The sequence below is a fragment of the Entelurus aequoreus genome, linkage group LG16, assembly GCF_033978785.1.
Source record: "Entelurus aequoreus isolate RoL-2023_Sb linkage group LG16, RoL_Eaeq_v1.1, whole genome shotgun sequence".
Taxonomy (NCBI): domain Eukaryota; kingdom Metazoa; phylum Chordata; class Actinopteri; order Syngnathiformes; family Syngnathidae; genus Entelurus; species Entelurus aequoreus.
The window spans coordinates 23191316-23206195 of NC_084746.1; the positions used below are offsets into that span (position 1 = coordinate 23191316).

General features: G+C 44.0%; 1 long non-coding RNA gene and 3 other non-coding genes across 4 annotated transcripts; 1 reads left to right on the top strand and 3 right to left on the bottom strand.

Moving 5' to 3' along the window:
• Window positions 1–4036: 4036 nt before the first annotated feature.
• LOC133631306 (uncharacterized) lies at window positions 4037–14507 on the bottom strand. Its single transcript, XR_009821436.1, has 3 exons — window positions 14210–14507; window positions 7500–7692; window positions 4037–5957 (listed from the first exon to the last, which is right to left on the bottom strand). It is a non-coding gene; the product is annotated as an uncharacterized LOC133631306 (long non-coding RNA).
• Window positions 8230–8302, bottom strand: trnav-cac (transfer RNA valine (anticodon CAC)). The gene has a single exon. It is a non-coding gene; the product is annotated as a tRNA-Val (tRNA).
• trnav-cac (transfer RNA valine (anticodon CAC)) lies at window positions 9953–10025 on the bottom strand. The gene has a single exon. It is a non-coding gene; the product is annotated as a tRNA-Val (tRNA).
• Window positions 10260–10330, top strand: trnag-gcc (transfer RNA glycine (anticodon GCC)). Its single transcript has one exon. It is a non-coding gene; the product is annotated as a tRNA-Gly (tRNA).
• Window positions 14508–14880: the final 373 nt, after the last annotated feature.

Consider the following 14880-nt stretch of genomic DNA (forward strand, 5'->3'; position numbering starts at 1 on the left):
TAAATGTGTTTTTACTTGTTAAGAAGTATTTTATTCATGTGTGCATTCTTCTTTTAATCCCTGTTTTATTTAATGTGATCAGCAATCCCTGTTTCTGCAACATGTCATAAGCTTTTTCTATATAAAAAAAAAATGCTGCAATTATACTTTGTTTAATAATTTGCCTTTTTCAAATGTCCTCTGCCAAATACACAGCTGCGTCATTTGTGTTTCTGCCTTTCCGAAATCCACTTTGATAGCTTTTTGATATTCCTTTTCATTTGAAGTAATATACTACTCTTCCTTTAATCATTTTTTTCCATGACTTCGCCCAAATTTGAAGTCATCCTATAATTTCCTGCCTCCTCCGGTCATTTCCTGGTTGCATATTGGAATTAGTACTGCCTCTTTACACTTGGCAGTGTCATGATCCATTGCCCGGATCATGTTTTGTTTGGTTATAGACTACCTTAGTTCTGTTTCAGCACCCCTGGGTTTGTGTGTTCTTAGTTGCCATGGGTGCTGATTATTTTCACCTGCCTCTGATTAGTGTTTGGGACGCTCACCTACTCCCGGGCACTAATCAGAGAGCTACTTATTCCTGCTTTTCGCCACACTCAGTCTGGCTGTCTTGTTTGCTCAATGCAACAAGTTTTGTGTGTTTTCCGTTTGATTTCCGAGCTAAGCTTTGCCATTGGTTTGCTTGTTTTCCATGCTAATCTTTTCCTTTAGCTTACCATAGCTTCCCGTGCTATCTGCACGCTTCCCATATTTTTGTATTCCTGCCTGACTGATTTATGGACAATAAATCAGAGTTCCGTCTGCATACTGCAATTTTCCTTCTTCATATATCCTGTTAAAGAATTTCAACAACACTTATTTACCAAAGTAACCAACATTTTTGGTCATGGGTTGTATTTAAAATCTGTTTTAATATTCTAACCATTTTATTTTGGAAAATGTAATATCTATCGTGTTTCTGAAGCTTCTTCGTGACTTCTACTCTCTCCATCTGGCTAAGCTTGGTAAGCCGCCAGGTGTCACCTTATACGAGGAGGAGGGGAATACTGGTGAGTGAGTAAGAAAAAAAAGTTAGGGTTACGCGTTACTGATTTTATTCATTTTGATACAAAAATATTTTTGAAAGAAAAACAATATGCAAGTTCAGGAAAACATTTTGCAAGAGTGGGCAACATCTTTGCCAAGTCGAATCTAAATGTTCACACTTTCCATGTAAAGTAAACAGATTTTAGAATAAAAGTTGGCACTTTTGAGAATGTTTTTGAAAGTTTGGAAAAAAATGATAAAAATATGCACGTAATGGAACAAAAACTATAAACAATAATGTTAGGTTTAAGAAAATGTACAACAATGAGACTTTTCAAGACTAATTGATTAGAAAAAATATGTCCAACTTTTGAAGGAAAACATGTTATGGTTAGCATTTTAAAAGTTTACAAAGATGAAAGGCCTACTGAAACCCACTACTACCAACCACGCAGTCTGATAGTTTATATATCAATGATGAAATCTTAACATTGCAACACATGCCAATACGGCCGGGTTAACTTATAAAGTGCAATTTTAAAATTCCTGCCACACTTCCGGTTGAAAAACTCCTTTGGATATGATTTATGCGCGTGACGTCACAAAAGCAACGGAAGTGGTTGGACCCCATCGGACCCGATAGAAAAACCTCTTGTTTTCTTCGACAAAATTCCACAGTATTCTGGACATCTGTGTTGGTGAATCTTTTGCAATTTGTTTAATGAACAATGGAGGCTGCAAAGAAGAACGTTGTAGGTGGGATCGATCGGTGTCTTAGCGGCTAAGTACAATACTTACAGCAACACAACAAGGACTACTTACCCTGATAGCAGACGCCTAGCCGATGCTTGCCGCCAAACCCACGGATTAAGTCCTTCGTCGCGCCGTTGATCGCTGGAATGCAGGTGAGCACGGCTGTTGATGGGAAGATGAGGGCTGGCTGGCGTAGGTGGAGGGCTAATGTTTTCTCATAGTTCTGTGAGGTCCGGTTGCTAAGTTGCTAAATTAGCCTTAGCGTCGTTAGCAACAGCATTGTTAAGCCTTACCAGGCTGAGAATTTTTAACCGTGTAGTTACATGTACATGGTTTAATAGTATTGTTGGTCTTCTGTCTATCCTTCCAGTCAGGGGTTTATTTCTTTTGTTTCTGTCTTCATTTGAGAACGATGCTATCACGTTAGCTCAGTAGCTAAGTGTGTCACCGATGTATTGTCTTGGAGATAAAAGTCACTTTAAATGTCCATTTCGCGTGCTCGACTCTCATTTTCAAGAGGATATAGTATCCGAGGTGGTTTAAAATACAAATCCGTGATCCACAATAGAAAAAGGAGAGAGTGTGGAATCCAATGAGCCAGCTTGTACCTAAGTTACGGTCAGAGCGAAAAAAGATACGTCCATCACTGCCTCTCAAGTCCTTCACTGTAACGTTCCTCATCTACGAATCTTTCACCCTCGCTCAAATTAATGGGGTAATCGTCACTTTCTCGATCCGAATCTCTCTCGCTCCATTGTAAACAATGGGGAATTGTGAGGAATACTAGCTCCTGTGACGTCACGCTACTTCCGGTACAGGCAAGGCTTTTTTTTATCAGCGAGCAAAAGTTGCGAACTTTATCGTCGATTTTCTCTACTAAATCCTTTCAGCAAAAATATGGCAATATCGCGAAATGATCAAGTATGACACATAGAATGGATCTGCTAATCCCGTTTAAATAAAAAAAAATTATTTCAGTAGGCCTTGAAGGGATTAGGGGCATAATTCAAACAAATGATCTACTGCAGGGGTCACCAACGCGGTGCCCGCGGGCACCAGGTAGCCCGTAAGGACCAGATGAGTAGCCCGCTGGCCTGTTCTAAAAATAGCTCAAATAGCAGCACTTACCAGTGAGCTGCCTCTATTTTTTAAATTTTATTTATTTACTAGCAGGCTGGTCTCGCTTTGCTCGACATTTTTAATTCTAAGAGAGACAAAACTCAAATAGAATTTGAAAATCCAAGAAAATATTTTAAAGACTTGGTCTTCACTAACTGACAAAGAAACCGATAACAGATTTTGGGTCCAGTTCAAAATGTGACATGATTTATTTAAACATTTGAGTTGACTTTTGTATTTTACATGAGTTATTATTTGTACAAACATGGTGCAAAGTAATTCATGATTTGTTAATAAATGTTAGTGGCTAGCTAGTTAAAATGGGATATTGTGATTTCACAACACTGTCTTAGAAGTGTTCATTTGAAAATGTTCAATTTGAAAAATGTGCACTTAGAGAAAATTTAAAAATAAAGTGTTGCATATTGATATTTATCTGTTTCTATATATATTTATTGTGAGAAATCATTAAGATGATCAGTGTTTCCACAAAGATAAATATCATTAATTAATAATAATAACATAGAGTTAAAGGTAAATTGAGCAAATTGGCTATTTCTGGCAATTTATTTAAGTGTGTATCAAACTGGTAGCCCTTCGCATTAACCAGTACCCAAGAAGTAGCTCTTGGTTTCAAAAAGGTTGGTGACCCCTGATCTACTGAATGAAATAAATAAAATAAAGCTACTAAAAAAAACATGGGTTAGGGTTGGGAGCTGTATTTAGTACATCATAACATATATTTAAGGTTAGCAAAATTAAGTGAAGTGAAGTGAATTTTATTTATACAGCGCTTTTCTCTAGTGACTCAAAGCGCTTTACATAGTGAAACCCAATATCTAAGTTACATTTAAACCAGTGTGGGTGGCACTGGGAGCAGGTGGGTAAAGTGTCTTGCCCAAGGACACAACGGCAGTGACTAGGATGGCGGGAGCGGGGATCGAACCTGGAACCCTCAAGTTGCTGGCACGGCCACTCTACCAACCGAGCTATACTGCCCCCCAATTTAAAAAATTGGGGGGCAAAATTAAAAACATTTTCCAACTTATTAAGGAAAAATTTTATGGCTGGCATTTTAAAAAGTTTAATTTTATTTAAACACAATGATAATGAATGAAATAAATAATATTGACACTACTATAAAGATAAATTGATAGAAACATTCATGATCAGATGACCCTGAGACCCTGCTTTAATACGGATTGTTTTGCTTTCAGTTCAATTATTGTTTGTAGTCATGTTAACTCTGCGGTAATGTTTACAGTTATGGAATTTTGTATGCAATACATCACAACATCCATAAACAGTGCATAGACAGTGAACAGGTGGGCTATGTGAAAATGGTCGTCATTCCAATCCATTAACACAATTTTAAAAATGCCAGACAATGTTTTAGACGTGTGAACAACATTCAGGACCATCAAATCCCATGGGACAGTCGGTGGTTCCACAGTTCTGGCTTTTTGCATACATATCTCATGATTTCAATGTCCTCATCTCTGGGTGTGTTGGTCGTGTAATGTATCGTCCTTACAGAATGCCCATCCAATGGTATGTGACGATGCAGTGTTCAAGTCCATCATGCACCTTTGTCATGTAACCAACCATGCTTTTTTACTTCTATTGATTCCTTTATAACACCCCTGTATTAAGATAAATAAAAACAGGCTTTAAAAACTGTATGGCATGAGAAAATATATATTCTCTATTAATGGGGAGTGAATTTTTTAGGACTCACCAGCTGAGTGATCCATGTCGATTCTGATCATAATGACAGTTCTTTAGCCTTGTGTTGGTCTCAAGGTGATGTGTTCTGGGTGTTAGAAGGGCTTGCGTGTAGTTCTAACTATCTGTTCAACATGGGAATGTCCTCACGCGGACCGATAGGCCTGATGGAGGAGGGACATGCAGCGGTACGTTCATGTGTAACTTGTACTTTAGTAAAGTATAGTCCGGGGGACAGCAACCCGCGGCTCTAGGGCCACATGCGGCTCTTTAGCGGTGCCCTGGTGGCTCCATGGAGCTTTTTCAAAAATGTATGAAAATGGAAAAAAAAATGGGGTGAAAAATGTTTTTTGTTGTAATATGGTTTCTGTAGGACAAACACGACACAAACATTCCCAATTGTTAGAAAGCCCACCGCTTAATATGTTTGTGTTTATGCTTCACTGATGAGAGTATTTGGTGAGTGCCGTTTTGTCCTACTAATTTCAGCAGCCCTTGAACTCACCATTGTGTGGATTGTGACTCAACAGTTTGTTTACATGCTGCCACAGAAAGACATGTTTTATGCCACTCTTTCTTTCTCATTTTGTCCACCAAACATTTTATGCTGTGCGTGAATGCACAAAGGTGAGCTTTGTTGATGTTATCGTTTTGTGTTGAGTGCTCATCAGGTCACTGCATGACTGCAAGCTAATAGATGCTAACATGCTATTTAGGCTAGCTGTATGTACATATTGCATTATATGCCTCATTTGTAGCTATATTTGAGCTCATTTAATTTCCTTATGTGTATTTAGTTTATTTTTCCATGCTGCATGACACATTATCTGTATGTAATATTGGCTGCATTTCTTATAGTTGTTTGTCGCCATGTTGTTCCAGACCACAGCAAACGTTACCCAGCTTGCAAAGATTGTAATACGTCCTTTAACTTGGACACACACCTTTGGCCATTCTATGACAGTAATTTCCAGGAGTTATCTCACCCTCTGAGAAGTTGTACTAATGTTTTTGTTATGTACTGAGAATGGAAGGAGGCGACAACCAAGGCTGAACTGTGGTTTACAAGGTTTTGTGAAACCTTTGATGAGTGAGTGGCGTGTGTATGCTACTCTAAGTGACTGGGTGTAGACGATGTGTAGAATTAACCGTGTAAGCATTACCAGAGTTTGTTGTCTGTGAGTGTTGGATGGAACTTTCGTCGAGTCAAGGGGGCAAGGCGAAGAGGCAGTCCGTAAGAAAGCAGGCAGTCGAGGGTAGGAGAGTGGCAGCGTAGTCGGTGTCCGAGCATGGGTCGAGGATCGAGGAAGGCATTCAGAAATCCGGATGGATGTCTTGAGGCAAAACACGATCACAGATGACGGGGAAGACACAAGGGAGACACAAGGGACATGAACTAAGGAACAAGGAAGAGCACAGAGAAGGCGAGCAAAGCACAAGAGAGGGAAGATGATCGACGTTCTGGCAAAGGTTCCTTGGGTCCGCTGGTCTTTATGTCGCTCCATCTCATTAGGTCCAAGTGCGCTGATCCGCTATTGCCTGCACTCTTGTAGCTGCGTGGGCGTGCTGCGCTCGGCGCGAGCAGGGGCATGTCTGGGCGCGCTGCCAGCGGAGGTGCCGGTACACCCAGTTGCCGGGGAAAAGCTGGTTCGAGCCCGCGCCGTGACAGTTTTTCAAAGTTGTAAAAATGTGTAGAATAAATATTACATTTCAACATTTCTGTCGACCAAGATTTGCGTCAGCCTGCTACACATAGTCATGTTGATAGTAGGCTAATATAGCTAATTATCCACTTACATCATGGGTTGCCATCATTATAACACTTATATAAGTCTTTACATTTTTTGCGGCTCCAGACCGATTACTTTTTTGTATCTGTGGTCCAATATGGCTCTTTCAACATTTTGGGCCTGGTATAGTCTTACTCATGTAAACCGTCTGCAATATTATTGTTGTTGAGACAATTAACATACTCCAACATTAAATTGTCATCGTAAGATAGTTTAGAAAAAAAGAGACTTTCTAAAATACTAACAAACAGAGGTAGTTGACAAAAGGTATAATCACTTTCAAATGTAGCATTTAAATATAGATTTTTACTTGAAAGATTGGCATTACATCTATTCTCCATAAGGATGTAAACCACACTTACATACATCAGTAATATACATTAGACATACATTACTGAATTGAAACTGAAAAATAGGCAAAATACGTTTGCCGATAGGGGTTGCCCCAAGGCATACGAGAGGCTATGCAAACCAAAACTAAAAACTTACAGACTACAAAACGTAGTTCTGCAACACGGCAAAGACTTACGCGCAGGAATAGCGTTCACGTGAATAAACATTCACAAAGTCCCAACAAAGAATTGCAATGGAGGCTCAACTTAGATAGCCGTAAATATAAAATAAAGACTTATGCGCTGAGCAGACGCTCAGAGGAGGGAGTAAAACCGCCTGTGGGAGCACCCAAACAAAACAGGAAAAACGACCACAGTAAGAGCGCTAAACCGGAACTAAGACACCAAAACGCCAACAATCAATGACTGATATTATGTGACAGATCATGACACAATATTACTCTAACCCTAACTATACTGATAGCTAAAAATCAACAACATAAGTAATTCATATTATCAAATGACATGACTATGGCGTGTAATGCTAGTTAAATGAGTTCCCACCAATAATACTCGCTATACTATGGCAGCAGTGATATTGGTCTGTGATTCGAGTACTCATGTTTGTTTCCACCTTTGTTTCACAGTTCTACATGTGATAACGCTTCTAGACAGTTTTTCTAGCATTTTGATGATCTTGCTGATCTGCTGTTTTTGTGTTTTTTGCTTCCGGTGTTTTTGCTACTCGACTTACCCCTGTTTTCGTCTGCCTTCAGTGCCTACCTACTCCAAGCCTTCTTGCCTGCCAAACACCTCCACTCCAGCTGACTACTCCTCTCCCTCATCCCACGTTTGTTTAAATTAAAACCTTTGGACTTTGGATCTGTCTTCTTGTCTGCTTTTGGGTCCGCCAGTTTGTTAAATCGTGACAGGAGTCCAGGGGCCTCCTGTACAAACGGCAAAGATAAAATGTATCAAAACTAACGTTGACATGGAAATGTCAAAGCTGTCTTACACACATTTCTGTAGGCTGTGGATACTTTAACTACACCCATAAGGCATGCTGGGTAACTGTTCACATAAAAAATTTGAAAGCAAGGCCAACACTCATTCAGACTGCAGCTGTCTTCTCTAACTCTTTGGGAATTACACCTATGATTCCTGCTAAAATGAGAGGTAAAACATCTTATGAATCAATCTAAACAGTTCAGTTGCAATCCATTCAAAGCCCTGAGAATACAATGACTTGAATGAATGAGAAATTTCACAGGTTTGTGCGTGACATTTTCATGGAACCCAGCATTCATGATGTTGAAGCCTGAGGTCTGCCTATATGAGAACCCTCTAAATTTGGTGTCGTGTGTGCTCGGCTGTACATGAGGTGGTCAGGTATGTTGCAAACTACTTTATGATGAAACACAGGACCTTGCTATCATTTATTTCCTTGCTTATTTATAGAGGTTAGAAGGAAAGTAAAAAGACCTTGTTTCCACCCTGTTTCGAACAGGGGACCTTTCGCGTGTGAGGCGAATGTGATAACCACTACACCACGGAAACCACTGCAAATTGCAGACCTTTATCAAGACTTACAAGTTGATTTTCGGCCAATGGAAAACATGGTGCTCGCTAGTGTTATTACTGTTATTAGCTGCATTGCATTTCTTGCCTTTTGTGGATGTTGTTAAATCCCTTGTGCACGTAGAATGTGTTCTACTTTGTAGCATGTTTTATCTGTCGCAGCCCGCATTTCAAACGTTTTTCCTCTTAACCGAGTTCATAAATCCCTCTTACTCCACAGGCGTAGGTGGTTCAGTGGTAGAATTATCGCCTGCCACGCAGGACACCCGCGTCCGATTCCCGGCCAATGCATTCTGTTGCTTTTATTACATTTGAACTAATATTCATAAGGGACAAAAGCAATGTTTGTGAAAACCGCAAGATGCAGGCATTCCACTCAAAAGGCATATTGGACTCACCGAAGGCTGAAGCAGTGTACTTTTAGTTACGCCCATCCAAAGACAATGACATCGGGACATCGTAACATGAGATTTTATAATTTTTTGGAGGAGTAATTAATCATGTAAACCCGTCAGTCTCTGTGGCGCAATCGGTCAGCGCGTTCGGCTGTTAATTGAAATCTTAACACAAGCACGGGGGTCTGAGGGTTTTCTTGTACAGCCCATGTCCTTCTCTAAATCTGCAAAAAAGTTTCTAGTTAAAACATGTGCCACATTTGCAACATAACTTTTAAGCCATGCTTGTTTAAACTAATGTAAATTACTGATAATCAATGCTATCGCCTCAAATTAGCTATCATTAATTCAGTGTAGGGTTAGAGACATCAAGTTCAAATCCCATGCTGTTCCAGGCGCTGTAGCTGTCAGTCAAGGTGCCTGTTTGTTAAATAGGAGATATTGGGCTCAAATCCCGTCAGTGTCTCGATGTTTTTTTTGCAACACTTTCTCAGTTTGTTTTCAAACCTCGTGAATGCAAGCCAAATTCTATTCGTTTTGAATAAAATCCCAATGGATCCACAGAGTTTGATGTTTACTACAGTGTTTTCTTAAAAAAAAATGCCATTTTAAATGTGGATTAAACCAGGACTCAGAAAGAAACACTACTTCAGATGGGTTCCAAATCACTTTGTTACAAGTAGTTTGTCTGGATATTCACCAGAGTAAGCATCTTGTAGTTTAAGACAGCAGAGTGGCGCAGCGGAAGCGTGCTGGGCCCATAACCCAGAGGTCGATGGATCGAAGCCATCCTCTGCTATGATTTATGTTTCAGGTGACTATTTGACTGATTCTTGATTTGAAAACAAGGCCAACACTCATTCAGACTGCAGCTGTCTTCTCTAACTCTTTGGGAATTACACCTATGATTCCTGCTAAAATGAGAGGTAAAACATCTTATGAATCAATCTAAACAGTACAGTTGCAATCCATTCAAAGCCCTGAGAATACAATGACTTGAATGAATGAGAAATTTCACAGGTTTGTGCGTGACATTTTCATGGAACCCAGCATTCATGATGTTGAAGCCTGAGGTCTGCCTATATGAGAACCCTCTAAATTTGGTGTTGTGTGTGCTCGGCTGTACATGAGGTGGTCAGGTATGTTGCAAACTACTTTATGATGAAACACAGGACCTTGCTATCATTTATTTCCTTGCTTATTTTTAGAGGTTAGAAGGAAAGTAAAAAGACCTTGTTCCCACCCTGTTTCGAACAGGGGACCTTTCGCGTGTGAGGCGAATGTGATAACCACTACACCATGGAAACTGCTGCAAGTCGCAGACCTTTATCAAGACTTACAAGTTGATTTTCGGCCAATGGAAAACATGGTGCTCGCTAGTCTTATTACTGTTATTAGCTGCATTGCGTTTCTTGCCTTTTGTGGATGTTGTTAAATCCCTTGTGCACGTAGAATGTGTTCTACTTTGTAGCATGTTTTGTCTGTCGCTTTTCAAATGTTCTTCTTCTTAACCGAGTTCATAAATCTCTTTTACTCCACGGGCATTGGTGGTTCAGTGGTAGAATTCTCGCCTGCCACGCGGGAGACCCGGGTCCGATTCCCGGCCAATGCATTCTGTTGCTTTTATTACATTTTAACTAATATTCATAAGGGACAAAACCAATGTTTGTGACAACCGCAAGATGCAGGCATTCCACCCAAAAGGAATATTGGACTCACCGAAGGCTGAAGCAGTGTACTTCTAGTTACGCCCATCCAAAGACAATGACATCGGGACATCGTAACATGAGATTTTATAATTTTTTGGGGAGTAATTAATCATGTAAACCAGTCAGTCTCTGTGGCACAATCAGTCAGCGCGTTCGGCTGTTGACTGAGAGGATGGTGGTTCAAGCCCACTCAGGGACGAAATCTTGACAAATTGGCTATCATTAATTCAGTGTAGGGTTATAGACATCAAGTTGAAATCCCATGCTGTTACAGGCGTTGTAGCTGTCAGTCAAGGTGCCTGTTTGTTAAATAGGAGATGTTGGTCTCAAATCAGAGAAGTAAGGCTACACCTTAAGTCAACAATTTTGATGGATGGGGGGCGGGGCCAAAGGTCAAGGGAGAACAAAGGAAAGGTCAAGGGGCGGGGCTAGAGAACAAAGGGAACAAAGGAAACAGAGGAAACAAAGGAAACAAAAGAAACAAAGGCAACAGGTTCTCATGAATATGAATGAGGTTGACCATCTGGCAAATTTGATGGATGCGGGGTAAAATGCAGTTGAATATTAATGAGGTTCGTGGGAAAAATGAGGAGGGGGTTACAACACTCAGTAAACGGTTACAAAACTCAGTAAACGGTGGCGCGGTTGGTATTTTGGAAGCAGTAAAAACTTTGTGAGTACGCTACAGAAATTCATTCATTTCAGCCATGATTAGCGAAACACCGGTGACCATTTATAAAAATAGTGTGTTGAAAACTTACGTCGACGCCCCGCAGAAAAGTAGGGTTTTTCTGAGTCATACTCAAATGCCGGCATCCGAGTCTTAGCGTGAGAAATGGGGTTTGTGTTACGTCTTCGACGCATGGCTGCGATTGTTGTGTTCCTTCCAAGGTAGGAGACAAGCAGGAGTGTCGTGGAGTTAAGATGAAGTATTATTTTAATAAATTAAAGGCAAGACAAAAATACAAAACTGAGGACGCTAGCAAGCGTGGAGCAGAACAAAACCAAAATGTCACCAAAGGTGAAAAACGAGGAAAGCTAGACTTTGCTACAGCGATGAGAAAAAAAAAACATGAGACGTAAATGTTGCCTACAGCAAACATTGACCCAGCAACTACTGCTGGGTGACCGCACACTATAAAGGGGAGTGATTAACCAAAACACCTGGCGAGAACACTAATTGCTAAACTAAGACAGGTGAGGAGAATCAGTGCCCATGGAAACCAACAGTAAACAGGGAAAGAGGGTGCTCCCAGGAAACAGACTAACACAGAAACATTACCAAAAACATACATCATGCCATGATCCGGGTAACGGATCATGACATAACCCCCCCCTTAAGGGACGGATCCCAGACGCCCCAAACTAGAAACCCCTCCCCTAAAAAAAAAAACCTCCAGAATAAGTCAAAAGTCACGGGAGGGTGGAGGGAGGTCTTGGTGGTGGGCCGCCCAGCCATGTGTCCCCGAAGCCACCGGGGACAAGTCAGGTGGCGGCGGCGAGTAGATTGTCGCCGCCTTTGTCGAGGCGGGCGACCTCGGAATGGCCATGTCTGTGGCCGTTGAGGCGGACGAGACTGACGCCAGAACCTCAGCAGTCTTTGAGTCCTACACCCAAGTCCTGGGCGTCGCTGCTGTTGGCGCCAAAAGCGTCCATAAAAAGTCCAGAGACGAGGAGGTGGGCGGCGCCGTGGTGTGGCCCGCCAGACACGAGTAGGTGGGCGGCGCCGTGGTGCGGCCCGCCTGACATGAGGAGGTGGGCACGTCGTCGGCGAAGCAGGCGTAGAAGCCGTGGGAGGCGTGGTAGGCGAGGCAGGTGTGGAAGCCGCGGGAAGCGTCATCGCCGTGGAAACAGGAAGCGTCGTCGCCGTGGAAGCAGGAGGCGTCGCCGTGGAAGCAGCAGGAGGCGTCGCCATGGAAGCAGGAGGCATCGCCATGGAAGCAGGAGGCTCGTCTGTCGGCGTGGGCGGAGCCAGAGGCGGAGCAGGCGGCTCGTCTGCCGGCGTGGGCAGAGCCAGAGGCGGAGCAGGCGGCTCGTCTGCCGGCGTGGGCAGAGCCATAGGCGGAGCAGGCGGCTCGTCTGCCGGCGTGGGCGGAGCCATAGGCGGAGCAGGCGGCTCGTCTGCCGGCGTGGGCGGAGCCATAGGCGGAGCAGGCGGCTCGTCTGCCGGCGTGGGCGGAGCAGGCGGCTCGTCTGCCGGCGTGGGCGGAGCAGGCGGCTCGTCTGCCGGCCTGGGCGGAGTCAGAGGCGGAGCAGGCGGCTCGTCTGCCGGCGTGGGCGGAGCCAGAGGCGGAGCAGGCGGAGCAGGCGGCTCGTCTGTCGGCGTGGGCGGAGCAGGCGGCTCGTCTGCCGGCGTGGGCGTAGCAGGCGGCTCGTCTGCCGGCGTGGGCGGAGCAGGCGGCTTGTCTGCCGGCGTGGGCGGAGCCAGAGGAGCAGGAAGTAGGGCCGAAGCAGACAGCTCCCCCGCTGGAGGAGAGGCAGGCAGCAACCTCAGTGGAATGAGGTCTGCTTGCCCCGCTGACACGCTACCAGCACTGGCCCCCCCCTCAGGAAGCAGATTCCAGATGCTAGATGGAGCTGGTGGGGGGAGCGCTTGTGCGGGTTCGGCGGGAGCAGAGGGCACGGGCGGGTGGGCTCTAGGAAGCCTGGGAGCTGGCCTTGTGCGTGAGCGCCGCTGGCGTCTTTCTGGACAATTGCCAGCAGGTGGTGTCTGAGGGGAGGAGAAGCCGCACGGGAAGAGCCTGGCAGACAACGTTGGGGGAAAAGTGTCCATTTCGCAACCCTCATACGCATGTGCCTCTGTGCCTGCCCACTGCCCGAGCCTTCGCTTACCGGGTGGCGTGGACGATGTCCGGGTGGCTTGAGAGTGGGGGAGGAAGCGGGTCTCTGCTTCCGTCAACTTCGCCATCAGCTGCCCCCATGCCACCAGAGCGCCGGCCGGAAGGTCTTCTTCGGACAGCTCCGCTTCGTCTTCGCTCTCCCATGGCTGGACGTCCGCTCTGAGCTCCCGGAGGATGTCTTGCTTGTCCATGTTGGACAGGAACACTTCGTCTGGCTGGGTCAATCTGTTACGTCTTCGACGCATGGCTGCGATTGTTGTGTTCCTTCCAAGGTAGGAGACAAGCAGGAGTGTCGTGGAGTTAAGATGAAGTATTATTTTAATAAATTAAAGGCAAGACAAAAATACAAAACTGAGGACGCTAGCAAGCGTGGAGCAGAACAAAACCAAAATGTCACCAAAGGTGAAAAACGAGGAAAGCTAGACTTTGCTACAGCGATGAGAAAAAAAAAACATGAGACGTAAATGTTGCCTACAGCAAACATTGACCCAGCAACTACTGCTGGGTGACCGCACACTATAAAGGGGAGTGATTAACCAAAACACCTGGCGAGAACACTAATTGCTAAACTAAGACAGGTGAGGAGAATCAGTGCCCATGGAAACCAACAGTAAACAGGGAAAGAGGGTGCTCCCAGGAAACAGACTAACACAGAAACATTACCAAAAACATACATCATGCCATGATCCGGGTAACGGATCATGACAGTTTGGAAGCTTACTCTGAGTCGTACTCAAATGCCGGCATCCGAGTCTTAGCGTGAGAAATGGGGTTTGGAAGCTTACGGGATGGATGGATTTTTGGATACGTTTTCAGATACGAGGCGGGAGATGTCTGCTTATTTCAGCTGAAAGAAAAAAGAGACGGAAGCCCTTTCGCGATTTGCTGTGGCGGGATCCTTCTCCGGTCGATAAACGCGTAAAAGAAAGCTTGTCTACTTACCCGACGATGGCTGAGTTGAGTGAGAGAAGAATTCTGTTCAGCGCTACTTGGGAGACGAAATCTTCGGCCGCGGGTCGTTGGTTTTTCCGCGCCAGTCTTCGTGCTCCTAAAATCACCGGTCCCTATCCGACCGAGCCCGACGTCTTTTCCCTGGAGACTTTCAACTCTGAATGTGGGGTGTTTACACCGGTTGTGGTCGTTCCCATCGTGGCATGGCGAGAGCGTATGGGGGAAATGAAGGAGAAGATTGACAACCGGTTTCGAAGCAGTCGGAATTGGAAAAGCATGCTGACGTTGGAAAGAAAATTGTCCTTTGAGGACACACCCCCGGCGGAGGACGAAAGAATCACCCCCGCTTCAGTTTCGCCCAATCCCCTTTGAAAACACCCCACCCCTGCAATTTTTGACCAATCCACATCAGATCTCCCGCTTTTTTGGATCGGTAAAGAAAATGCCAAACAAGACAATTAGACAAACTCGAACCATCATTGAACATGACTGATGAACCATCCACTTCCCCCACGAACCAATACATTTAGATTGGGGTATGTTGTTTCTTTATGGACAAAGACGTTAATATTCTAGTTTTCATGTTAGCATTTCAGCTTGCGTGCTGGAACCAGTCATTCCGTGCAGTTATCAATCGTGTTTTTTTTTTATAATCTTCATTT